The sequence below is a fragment of the Prinia subflava genome, chromosome 5 (genome assembly GCF_021018805.1).
Source record: "Prinia subflava isolate CZ2003 ecotype Zambia chromosome 5, Cam_Psub_1.2, whole genome shotgun sequence".
Classification (NCBI taxonomy): Eukaryota; Metazoa; Chordata; class Aves; order Passeriformes; family Cisticolidae; genus Prinia; species Prinia subflava.
Window position 1 is genome coordinate 1,074,404 of NC_086251.1, and position 13,161 is coordinate 1,087,564.

The 13,161-nt window shown below is 55.5% G+C and overlaps 1 long non-coding RNA gene across 4 annotated transcripts; it reads right to left on the bottom strand.

Moving 5' to 3' along the window:
* Positions 1-6,949: 6,949 nt before the first annotated feature.
* Positions 6,950-11,584, bottom strand: LOC134550745 (uncharacterized). Of its 4 annotated transcripts, XR_010080413.1 has the most exons (5): positions 11,442-11,584; positions 11,249-11,349; positions 10,365-10,853; positions 9,807-9,909; positions 6,950-9,356 (listed from the first exon to the last, which is right to left on the bottom strand). It is a non-coding gene; the product is annotated as an uncharacterized LOC134550745 (long non-coding RNA). The 4 variants fall into 4 exon arrangements; XR_010080411.1 differs by having other exon boundaries at positions 10,365-11,349; XR_010080412.1 differs by having other exon boundaries at positions 11,249-11,584.
* Positions 11,585-13,161: the final 1,577 nt, after the last annotated feature.

Below are 13,161 nucleotides of genomic sequence, written 5' to 3' on the forward strand. Positions count from 1 at the left end.
GGGGAGAGGGAGAGGGGCAGGCGGGGACCGGCCCGGGGGGGGAGGGAGGGGAGGGCTAGGGGGGAGAGGGAGGGGGGGGGTTTGGGGGGGGGAGGGAGTAGGGGGTGGGGGAGGGGAGGAAGGGAGGGGAGAAAGGAGAGCTATAGAGAAAAAGAGATAAAGAGAAGTATAAAAGAGAAGTATAAAGAAAAGAAATATAGAGGAAAAGAAATAGAGAGCCCAGCCGGACAGCATCCTGCCCCACCGACCGCCGAGTGGCAAATGGCTCCAAAGTGGATTCCCGGGGTTTAAATACCCCCGGCCCCGCCCCGCGCAGGCGCTCTGGGGCCCCGCGCATCTGTGCAGTCCCCGCCCCGCGCAGGCGCTCTGGGGCCCCGCGCACCTGTGCAGGCCCCGCCCCTCACACCTGGGCCGGCCCCGCCCCGCCCGCGCCCGTAAATCCCGGCGGAGCCGCGCCCGCGCCGCTTTCTGCAGTGGAGGCTCAGCCCGGGATGCGGCGGGACCGGCGCTCGGAGCTGCGCACCGGGGGCTGCTCCTGGCGTCGTGCGGAGCTTGAGGCGCTGAGGTGAGGCCGGGAACGGGACCCGGGACCGAGAGGTCGGCTCCGGGTCCTGCCCGTGCCTGCTGGGGCTTCGGGCGAAGCCGCTTCTCCCTCGGCGGGCGGGCTGCGGGTCTGGGGCCGCAGGACCGGGGCGGGTTTGGGGCAGAGACAGGAACCGGGATCGGAACCGGGATTACCCCGGCCGCTGCTGCTCCGACTGCGGCCGGCGCGGGGCTGCGGTCCCGCTGGGGCTCCGGGCAGATCCTGCTGCGACCGCGGGGAACCGGGGCTGTGCCGGTGCTGTTCTTTCCAGGAGGACGGCGCTTCCCCGGAGCAGGCGCTGGATCGCGGCTGGAACTGCCGAGGTTCGTGGCCCGCTGCTCCCGGCCCCGGGACGCTCCGAGCGCCAGCGTTCCCTCAGCGCCGCCGGCCCGCGGGGCGGCCCTGGGGGACACGGAGCGGCGGCGGGAGCACGGCGCCCCCGGGGCGCGCTCCCGGCCCGCGGCCCCCGGGGCGCGCTCCCGGCCCGCGGCCCCCGGGGCGCGCTCCCGGCCCGCGGCCCCCGGGGCGCGCTCCCGGCCCGCGGCCCCCGGGGCGCGCTCCCGGCCCGCGGCCCCCGGGGCGCGGCTCCTCCCGGCCCGCAGCCCCCTCGGGGATGCGGAGCCCCCGAGCCCCCCGCACTCCCCGCGCACGGCCCCGCCCGCACCCCCGGGGGCTCCCGCCCGCCGCCCCCGGAACGAGCGCGGCTGCAGCGCCGCGGGCCGGAGGGGCCGCTCCGGGCCGGGCGCTGGGGCCGAGCCCGGCGCTGCCGCTGCTGCTCCGACCGTGCCCGGGGCGGGAGCGGGGCCCTGCCGGGTCTCGGGCGGTGCCGCTGGCACAGCTGCCAGGTGAGACCCGATGCTCTCCCTCCTTTCCCCCCCTTTCTCTGCAGCTCGCACTCTCTAATGCAAAACTGCTGGGTTTGAAAGGCCGGTGAAAACTGTTTTCTCTTTATTTCCATGTCATAGGACAGCCCGAGTGGGAAGGGATACAAGAAGCGCACCAGGTGTGAACGGCTCCTCTGGGGATTGCACCCACAGCCCGGGCATTTTCAGCAATCTCAGGCCCTGCCTGAGATGAGAATGCCCAGTGCCAGCGAGGGAATTCCTGTGCCAGGGCAGCTCCTTCTTTTATGCCAGTGCTGCTTCCCACAGCAGCTCCTGGAGTGCCCCAGAGCAGAGCTCCATGGCCACACCTGCCCATGAAATAACACAGGTGAGCAGCTGTGTGCAGCACAAAGCTCTTCCATAACCCCAATTCCTGCCCTCTCCAGCAGTTCCCTGAGGGCTGTCAAGGTGCTCAGCCCTGTCTCTTTCCAGGGAGAAATGAGCAGCACAAGCCCTGAGGGTTCCTGTGCTCCGTGGCCAGAGTTCTTCTGGAGAGTGCCAGGGCTGCTCCTGCCTGCAGAGGGGCCTTTGCTGCAGGTGAGTGTTCCCAGCCCAAAACCAGGGTGGGGCTGAGGCCGGGGCTGAGGCCGGGGCTGCTGCTCTGCCCAGAGCTGCAGGGAGCCCTGGGGGACTCCTGCTCCTGCCAGGAACGTTCCTTGGTGCTCCCTCTGTGTGTCCCAGCTCCTGGCAATGTGGGCAGGAGGCCCAGGAGCCCCAGGAAGGGAAGCAGCCCCTGCTGCCCTTGGATGTGCAGGGAGGAGCTGTGCCCCAGTGTCCCCCCAGGGCAGCAGCGTCCAAACACATCCTGGGGATGGGCACTGGCACGGGCACGGCTGAGGGGCTGCCCGCAGCTCCCGGACCAGGGGCTGCTCTCCACAGGCACCTGGAGATGCTGCAGCCCAGACAGAGCTCATGGACATCCCAAAACCAGCCCAAGGAACAGCTGGAATGCCTGGGAATGTCGGCACGTTGGGTCTGCAGAGGAGCTCAGACAGCAATTCCCGGTGCCACCTCCTGGAGCTCCCAGGCACCCCCAGGTATGTCCCAGCCAGCCCCATCCCTTCCCTTCCAGCCTGGGGATATTCTCTGTCAGCAGTGCTAAAGCCAAGGGAATTCCCCCACAGAAACTGAATCCCAAGCAATGCCCTCAGTGAGGCCTTGAAATAAAAGGTTGGAGTCAGACACATTTGTTTGGATGAGGTTTGGAGTTTTCCATGGAGCCAGCTGGAAGGGCAGAAGGGATGGGAAGCTGTTGCAGGTGGGTCCCACGGGAGGTGTGCTGAAGGCAGGGATGTGCAGCCCTTTCCTGAGAGAAAGGAACTCCCAGGGCCCTGCTGGGGCTCTGGAAGGAGCTGAGCCCCTGCAGGCAGAGATGTCCTCCCGTGGCACAGGGGCTGCCCCAGCACAGGGAGCGCGTCCGGCCAGCGCCTCCTCCTGCTGGAAAATATCCACGGGAGCCCGAGCTCAGGGCTGGGATCAGCTGAATTCCAGGGAGCTCTGCCAGGTGACCCCGGGACAGCAGTGGGGCTGGGGGATGAGGGGTTTAAAGAGCAGATTCTGTGCAGTGTCAGCCTGTCCTTACCCCATCCTGCTGAGCTCCCTTGGAAGCTCTGCTGGTTCCTGGCACAGCTGGTGTTCAATGGCAGCTCTGCACAGGAATATCCACACTCCAGGAGGCACTGGGAGCTCATTCCACCCTCCCAATCCAGCAGGCAGTTCAGGGCCAGAGCTCTGATTCATCTGAAGCAGCAAAGCTGAACCCCAAATCTGGGCCCCACCCTGGGAACAATCTCTGTGCTGCCCTGCCAGCCAAAGGCCCTGGGCTGGAAATGGCAGCAGCCACAGGGATGGAATTCCCTCAGTCCCAGCAGCCCCAAAGGGACAATCCAGGCAGCTCCATGTGCTCCCAGAGTGCCCATTCTGTTCCCCACAGGGGCCCTGGTGATGCCAGGGGAGTTTCTCCTGCCCCTCTCCAGCCTCAGGCCTCTCCTCCCTTCCCTGCCAGCTGCTGCCAAGGAAGGAGGACACAGTGAGTGCTGAGGTGACCTCACAACAGTCACTCCCTCACCTTGAGATCACCTGAGACCTTCTCCCCAAATTCTCCCTGTCTGTCCCCTTCTGCTTGCCTCATTTTTTACAAGAAAGCTTTCTTTCTCCACCCTGGAGACTACCACAAGCTTTACTCCCCACATTTTCCCTGCCTCTTCACTACCTATTTCCTCATTTCCACCTCAACATTTTCCCTCTTTACCCTATGGATGCTTTCAATTTTTACCCCCCAGTCATTTCCCTACCTGTCCATAACCAATTACCTCAGTTTACCCCATGGAGTGCATCCCCTCTGCTGCAGATCACCTCAGACCTTACCCCTGAAATTTTCCCTACTTCTCCACCTCTGAGTGCCACATTTTTACCTCAAAGTATTAATTTTCTACTGTGGAGATTCTCTCAAGTTTTATCCTCACATTTACCCACCTGTAATCCACAGCAATTCCCTCAGTTTACCTCAGGATGTTCCTGCTCTCTGCTAGAGATAATCTCACATTTTACCCCCTCAATTTTCCCTACCTGCCCAATACTGATTACTTCCTTTTTACCTCAAAATATCCATTGTTTTCTCTACAGATGAACTCAGATTTTACTAGCAGAATGTCGATTCTGTCCCCTGTATACTAACTAGATTTTAAACCCAAACCCACACAGGTTCTGTCTCTGATCCCCAAAATGTTCACTCTGTCCCCTACAAATTGTCAGATTTTTCCCCAATAACACTGTTCCTACATAATTCCCTCAGGGTTTGCTCCCCAAATTCTCCCTAATGTTACCTACTGATCACTTCATTTCTACCTCAGTGTTCCTTCTCCACCCTACAGAAATTCCCAAGTTATACCCCCAAAATTTCCTTGCCTACCCCCAGTGGCTGCCTCAGTTGATGTCAGTGTTCACTCTCTCCCTAGAGATTACCTCAAGTTTAACCCCCAAAATTTTCCTTAACTGTCCACAACTTATCATCTCATTTTTACCTGAAATATTCATTCTCAACCTTTAGATTATTTCAAGTTTTGCCCCCCAAAATTCCCCTATATGTCCACTATTGATTCCCTCATTTTTCCTCCACTATTATTTATGTTCTACCATGTAGCTGTTGTCAAGATTTACCCCTCAGATTGTCCATCTGTACCTAGTTTTTACTTCAAAATGATCACTCTACAGTTGTATTTCATATAACTTTTACTCCCAAATTTCCCCATCTGCCCACAACTGATTCCCTCATGTCACCTCAGTATGTTCATGCTTTCCTCTAGAGATGAGCTCAGATTTAGCCCCCAAATTTTCCCTACATGCCCACTACTCATCACCCCATTTTTTCCTCAGTGTTCATTCTCTACTCTTGACATTTTGTCAAGTTTTGCCTCAAAAAATGTCCTTACTTGTCTACTACTGAGTAGCTCATTTTTTACTCCAGAATATTCCTTCTGTCCCCTACAGATGACATTGAATTTTACCCCCAAAGTTGTCTTTCTGCTAAAATACTGATTAACTCTTTTCTACTCCAAAAATTTTCACTCTCTGTCCTAAATATCACCTCAGCTTTTCCCTCAAAAATGCCCCCTCGCTCCCCTCAACATCCCCCCACATTTTCCTACACCAACAATTTTTGTGTCCCCTCTCAATTGCCTCAGGTTTTCAGCTAAAAATCTCCCCTCTGTGCCCTCTAAGTTATTCCAGGCTTTCCCAGTCAGGAGCTGCAAGGAATTCAGGCAAATGACAGCAGGACACATCTGTGAATTCAAAGGAGAAAGAGAAGACCTACCAGCAAAGGAGAAAGGCTTCAGAAAACGTCTCTGCAATTAATAATTCTCCAATAATTTCCCAGTGAGAAGAAGATGAAGTCACAGCCATGCAGGCCTGGCAGTCCCCTGCAACCAGAGCTCAGCAGACACCCCCAGAGGCAAGGGCAGCACCTGAAAGAAAGAAGCAGAAAAAGGTGACTTCTTCTGTTCCCAAGTTATTTCCAGTTCTGCAGCCCCACCCAGCCTTTGCTCTCCCTTGGATTGGGTGAATGGGGAGTGCTGGGCACGGGTGCTGCCATCCCTGCAGGTGGCAGTGACACCTTCTGGGGCAGAGCAGCATTGCCAAAGTTCCCTGCCTGCCCCTGCCTGATCTGCACAGGACAAAGCCTCTTCCATGGAGGGGTTTGGCTCCATCTAATCCCACCTGCCCAGGCTGTTCCATGGGGCTGCTGCCAGGCTGGGCCAGCACAGGCAGACACAGCTCTCAGCACTCCCTGCTCCACACACAGCTCTGGCCTCCTTTGCAAACTGCCTCTGCAGTGGGGTTTTCTCCAGCAGAAATCCAGGAATGGCTCATGGCAGGGTGGAGATGAAGTTATCACCAAGGGAAGGAAAGGATAAATACTCCTGGAAAAGCCTTTGGGATCTGCTGGGCTGAATTGGGAAGGGGCCATGAATTTCCTGCAGTGTCAATACACAACACCTCCAACACAAAGGAGGTGTCAAACAACTGCCAGGGGGGTCTGGCAGCAGCCCTGACACACCTCACTGTCATTCTTCCTTTCCAGGACTCCTGCAATCCAGCTCTCAGGCTGACACGGCCCAAGGCTCTGTGCAGCTGCCCAGGAACAAAAGGATCCTCCCAGGGCTGGGGCCCATTCCCAGCAAACACTCCCAGCACTGCACAGAGGCACCCCTGGAGCTGTGTGGGGCTGGCAGGGGCTGCAGGAGGATGCAGCCCCAGGCAGGGGGGCAGTGGCAGTGACAGCAGCAAATTCCCAGGGGCTGAGGGCACAGCAGAGAGACCAAGGGCAGCAGTGCCACGGGAGGTGCAGCTGCTCCCTGCCCTGCCCCATCCCGGCAGGAAATCTCCAGGGGGACAGAAAATGCAGCATCTGTCACCCTGATCCTGCTGGAACTCAGCCTGTGGGGCCAACTGCCCCCAGCCCAGGTAAACACTGCCCTGAGCTGGCTCAGCCCCAAGCACAGCCCCAGTTCTCACCTCCAGCTGCTCCCGGGGCTGCTGCCACATTCCTGACAAGGAGCCACAGCCCCTTGGACAGGGCTCTCTCTGTCTGGGGCTGGGCACTGCAGGCACCAGGGCAGATCCCTCTGGATTTGCAGCACTCTGGGACTCACTCACACCATGGGAAGGAGCAGGGGCCCTCCAGGGCAGGCCAGCGGGGCCAGAGCCTGCTGGGTTTGGCTGCTCAAACACCAAAGCTTCTGGCAGAGATGGGGGGAGTTGGGTGGGTTTTCCTGTCCTGAAAGAGAGAAGAAAAGGGAAATTAAGTCCACTGTGGAAGTCAAAGGCTCCTGGCTTTCCCACTTCTCTTCTGATTGCTCACTAGAGAGTTCTTCAATCCATAAAAAATGAGAGGTGACACCAAAGAAAAGTGCCCCTATTCAACATTTTATTCCCTACTTTTTTTTATACCTAAAAAGGATGCCCATTTTTATTTCCAGTTCCCCAGAACTGGAAGAACACAAACTCACAGCCATTCAGGCCTGGCAGTCCCCTGCAACCAGAGCTCAGCAGACACCTGCAGAGGCAAGGCCAGCACCTGAAAGAAAGAAGAAGAAAAAGGTGACTTCTTCTGTTTCAAAGTTATTTCAAGTTCTCCAGCCCATTGCTGCCCAAAAAAAAGGAACCCAGGGCAAACCACAGCCTGAGTGTGGCACACAACCCAGAGCCTGTGAGATCCACCTGCCAGGGGAGGGACGCTCACCTGTCCAGGATCTCCAGGGCAATATTCCAACCACAGCCACAGCCTTGGCCAGTCCAGGCATGCAGAACACAGCCCCGACCCAGATCTCTCCCTCCAGCACAGGATGGAGCAACTTCCCAAGACAGGAAGGGCTGCTGGGAAGAGCAGGACAGCTCTGCCCTGGGACAGAAGCAGAGCAGGAACCCAGGAGTTTGTGACAGCCCTGCAGCACAGCCAGAGCAGCTCTCCAGGCTGGAATGCTGCCCAGTGCCCACCACATCCCTAAAAACCACCCAGCACACACCCCACAACAGCTGGAGCACAGATCCAAGCCTGCCCTGCAACTGCCAGAGACAAGAACAGCTTCAGGTCATTTCTTCCCTGAGAAGAAAGTGAAAACACCAACATCAGCTTGCTATTGTGGAGGAGGCTTGAGCTACCAAGTGTCACACCAGATCTCAGCACACCTTGGAAACTTTCATTCCCACTCAAGTTGAAAAACTGCCCAGAAAAATCACCTCAACCAAAGCTGTCATTTGAGGGAAATGAACTTATTTCTTCCATCTTGCTGATACAATTTTGTGCAGTTTATACTGCCTAAACTTCTAAAACTCTACCAAATCTATTCCATTTCTTAATTTAACATTGTCATTATTAGAAGAGAAATTTTACCTGTTTTTGAGGCTTGTACCTAATTCAGTTGCCATTTTCCTTTGCAAAGCTTTTGAAATAAGCCTCTGCTTTGCCCCTCTAGAGAGCATAAGGAGAAGCTCAGCACTGCCCCTCATCACTGCCACCCAGGACTGTCCACAGGGACTGAGACACAGCCCCAGGGACCCCCTAAGGCTGCTCCACCCTGCAGAGCCCCAGCTGGGGAGCCCCTGTCCCAGCCCAGCACTGAGAGCCCCTCCCAGAACTGGAATTCCCACGGGTGCGTCCACCCGCAGGCAAAGAGGCTCCCCCTGGGCTGGGACAGGGCCCAGCTGGCACCCCTGGGTGCCATCCACAGGCTCCCAGCACTGTCAGGGCGGGAACAGCTGGGCTCAGCCCCTCCTGGCTTCCTCCCAGAGCCTGGCCAGGGCTCAGGGAGCAACCCAGGAGCTGCCTTGGGCCATGGAGCTCCCAGCAAGAGCAGGGCTCTCATCTCATGGCCTTCTCCAGCTTCCCAACACAGAAAGGTCAGTCTGTGTTTGTTAACGAGCAGACACCCAGAGCCCACACTAATGATCCTGTGTCTTTTGTTAATGAGGGGATACAAACACAGCAGTGGTTGGAAGGTTTGGCTCAGGGCCTGTTGTCCAGCCCTGAGCAATCCCCTCAGCAGAACCAGGACAGAAGAGCCCAACCCCTCCAGACTCCCAGAGCACCCCCTGTGCCTTGGCACTCACCTTGGGCCTTGTCTGGAAGGTCAGGACAATCCCAGGGACACAAACCCAGGCTCCTCTGCTCCTTGGAGGAGGGCCAAAAGGGCACTCACCTGTCCCAACACAACAGCAAGAGCAGGCTGCCCTTCCTTGGCAAAACTCAAGCTGTAATAAGCCAGGAACACAAGACAATCCTGACTTTCCACTGAAGGATCCTGACCCAGCTCTACTGACAAATGGCAACTCCAGACAGGAATCTACAAGACCTTGAGAAACCCAAACACATCCCCAGATGTTTTCCTGCTTGTGTCCTTCAGCTCTGCACTCACCTTTCAGAGTCTCCTGCCACGTGTTTGCAGATGCTTTGCCTCTATCCAAAATATCCACATCACCTTATTTCTAGGTTCCAACAAGTCTTATCCCATCACCTTGTTCTTATGTTCCATGTGAGGGTTTCATGTCAAACAAGCTGTTTTCCCATTCAGATCCTTTCCTAAGCTGTAACAAGACCAGGATCTCACAGGGACTCACAGAAACTCTGCCAACACCATTTGCTGCTTCTCTCTGCCAGGGTCCCAGGAAATTCTGTGTCAGTTCTTGTCCCACACGTGCCAGGGGCCTGGAGAGACAAAGGCACAATTATTACTGTTAATTATGGCCACAGGCTGTGGGCTCAGTGTTGGGTTCAGCCTTCTGGGAACAGAAGCAGACACTGCTCATCCTGCTGGAGCTGATTTCTGCATTCCTGCTCTGCTCTCACAAACCCTTCACACCTCTCTGCAAAACTCAGCCCTGCTGCAGACCTACAAGACAGCAGCAGTTTATCCACAGGTGATTCCTACCAGCACACATTTCCTGGGGTGTTCCCAAAGCAATCCCAGTGCTCATTTCACATCTCCACAAGTGTGTGCCCACGTACACAACAGCAGCGGATTTTCAGTGCACCCACAGAAACACAAACAGATTTCACACATTGTTCTTCACACAACAACTGATCCAATTCACCACTGTGCACTGGGACTGCTTCTTGTGGGAGGGTCAGCAGAGGTTCTGCATCTTCAAACACAGAGCGTGGAAACAGAAACCAGCTTGCCTCCACAAAATGAAACAAAACATGAAGAGACATCACAAGCAGTTAGATCATGTCATAGAAAACACTGATTTGCTCTGAACATAGTGCCTGAGAACTCCAACATCCACTGAAAACAGAAAACACACTCACGATGGGCTCAAGTACCAAACATTAGACAAACCTTTCAGCACAAGTGTGAGGCTGGAAAACGCTTTCTCCAAGTCTCTCTGTGCCATGCCAGGCTCCTCTCCAACCTCAGGGGTCACAGCTCTCACCCCAGGGCCCTTGGAGCAAAGAGAGAAAATAAACACAGGCTTGTTATTTTACAGGTGGTTGTTACACCCCAGGAAGGGCAGAGGGACTGAGGTTCTTTTAACAAATCTCTTTAGGGGGGCTCAGAGTGCAGAACTGGATGAACCCTGTTTGCAAATCCATCCATGGATAAATCCACAGGGTTCATTTCAAACCATGGCTGCAATGGAAAGCAGCCACGCAGCCACTGGGTTCTCACTGTCTCTTGGAATACAGCACTATGAAAGCATGGAATTGTGACTTAAGGAAACATAGAAGGGCAAAGAAAGTTCTCCAGCTGGGCAGGCTGTGTCAGGCAGGGCCATGGGCAGGAGAAGAGGCTCCAGCTCCTGGCAGGATTTGCCTCTTAACCCTTCCAGCCCCACCTGCAGCCCCCAGGCAGTGAGAGCTCCCCCGTCTCAGGCAGAGCGGCCATTCCCACACAAACCTCCTCCTTCCAGGAATGCCCCCGAGGCCAGGCCCTCCACAAGTGGCCTTTGTCTGGAGCCAGTGCCCATCCACAGCCCAGGGGCTCCAGGGCTTTGGCCGAGCGCTGCAGCAGCCTGGAACAGCCTGGAGAGAACCACGGGAGCCTGTGGAAGCCAGGAGTGCAGGAGCTGCCCCGTGCCAGCCCTGCCTCCCCTGCCAGCAGCAGGGCAGGGGCAGCCCTCAGCCCCCAGGGCACCCTGCCAAGGGCAAACGCCTGCACCCAGCTGGGGACAGACGTGGCACAGCCTGGACACGCTCCAGTGGGGCCTGCAGGGGGACAAAGGGACAGCACCAAACCAGACTCCAGCAGGGACTCGCAGCAGCTCTGCCAGCACCATCGGCTGCTTCTCTCTCTGCCAGGAGGCCAAGAGGTTCTGGGTCCCTTCTTTGTCCCCTGCTTGCCAGTGGCCTTGAGCAGACAAGGCTCTGTTCATATTCTGAGCAGGAGCTGAAACAACAGAGAGGCACAAAATGGGACAAAATCCTCTGCCCCCATCCTCTGTATGCCCAAACCAGGAAAAGCAACAGAACTCAGCAGTTCTGTAGGAGGGCAAAATTCCAGGTGTACTTTTAGCTAAAGCAGAGGAATGGCTTTTTCTTCCCACTCTTTGGGAAAAGCCATGGAAACAGGAGATCCAACACACCAAAGCAGCTCAGGGCACACGGCAGGTTTTCTCCCAGTGCCCCTGGCAGACACAAGAGCCAGGCCCTGCCCACCCCGCAGCACACTGCTCTCACTGCACATCCCCTGACCCACACCCACCCAGCCCTTCCACAGCCAGAGCCCAGCACCATTCCCAACTGGCTGCCTCACACACAACAGGATTTTCCAGCTGCTGCCACCTTGGAACACCTGGGAGTCCTCAGGCACTGAGGGACTTGGAGCAGAAACATCTCAGCAAGAGAAGAAGGGGAACTCTGCTTCAGCATTTTCTTGCCAAATCCTGGAAGAAAGTAATTATCAACTTTTATTGCATGAAAGCTAAATTAAACAAACCAGCTCTGGGAAACCCAACAGCAGCTATCACAAACTCACCTCCTTTAGGCTGAGCCTAAATCACCTGAGCCCACAGGGGTTGAAAAGGAAAACCCAAATAAATGAGTGCCCCCTCCAGCAGTGCAGGAAGAACAAAGACACACAGGACAGCACAGATGCAAACAGCTGTGGGAACATCTCCCTCAGGTCACCACACTACAATCCTGCCTTCCTACAAGATTCAAAAAGAAGCAAAACTTTCCTCTACAACTTACAGGATCAAATTTCTGTAAATATTCCAAGCAGCACAGTTCCCAGGAAGTTTATTGGACAGAAGAAGTGCTTGGGCAGTGGGCAGGAGCAGCAGCAAGGACGCAGAGAGCAGCTGCAGGAACTGAGTGTCATTTACCAGAGCTCAAAGCAGCACAGAACTCCAAACAGACAAGCTCTGCCATGCCCTCATCACTGCTGCCAAAGACTGCAGCCCTGCAGGGACTGAGACGCAGCCCCAGGGACCCCCTAAGGCTGCCCCAGCCTGCAGAGCCCCAGCTGGGGAGCCCCTGTCCCAGCCCAGCACTGAGAGCCCCTCCCAGAACTGGGAATTCCCACGGGTGCGTCCACCCGCAGGCAAAGAGGCTCCCCCTGGGCTGGGACAGGGCCCAGCTGGCACCCCTGGGTGCCATCCACAGGCTCCCAGCACTGCCAGGGTGGGAACAGCTGGGCTCAGCCCCTCCTGGCTTCCTCCCAGAGCCTGGCCAGGGCTCAGGGAGCAACCCAGGAGCTGCCTTGGGCCATGGAGCTCCCAGCAAGACCTTGTCTGGCTTCTCAACAGAAAAAGGTCAACAGAAAAAGGTCACTACTCAGCAGACACCTAGATCCCTACACCAATGATCCCATTTTTTTCATTAAGAAACAGATATAAACGTAACATTTTGTTGAAAGGTTCATCAAGAGCTCAGCTTTGGCTCAGGGCCTGTTGTTCAGGCCTTTGTACACGACCATTACACATCCACAGCAATCCAAGAGCTTCCTTACAGCTCCACAAGAGTGGCCCAAGCCCCTCACACACAAGAACATCAAATTTTCCCAGTGTACCAATGGAAACATCAACAGGTTTAATTTTATTTTATTCTTCAGTCACCAACTAATCCAATTAACTACTGTGCCCTTGGGCTGCTTGGTGTGGAAGGGTCAGTGGATCCTGCCACTCATCTCGTCAGCCCTTGCTCTTCACCTGCCCCCAAAACAGACAAGTCTTGGCTTTACTTTCCTGCCCTGCAGTTTGACAACAAAGTAAAAATATCAAGAAGGCAAAGTTTGCGGTTTGTGCAGACTCTAAGATGTGTAGGAATCTCAGTTCTTGCAGTCCCCCTGCACAAGGACTCCACTCGTGGCTCCTCTTGGTTTTTCAGATGCTTTCCTGTGATACAATGGAAAAGCTGTGTCAGAACCAGCAAGGCTTCTGGAAAGTTCTAGGGTAAAACAGCTCCCAGGGGCTGGAAATAATGTGGGGTTTTTATTTTTCCACAGGAGCTGCTGCACTGATTTGCTTCTGATATTAACGGTAAATTTGAATCTTGCAAATGGAATTTAAAATTTAAGAGAACTTCTTGCCTACAAGCTGTGCTGATGGCTTTTGTACTTGGAGGCCACATGGTTGTGACATATAAGGTTATATATTTTGATTTTAATATGAGGCAACATAATGGGCATTGCCATCAGTGCAGGCTCTCAGCAGCAAAGGTTTATAAATTACCACCATATGCTGATTTTAATAGAG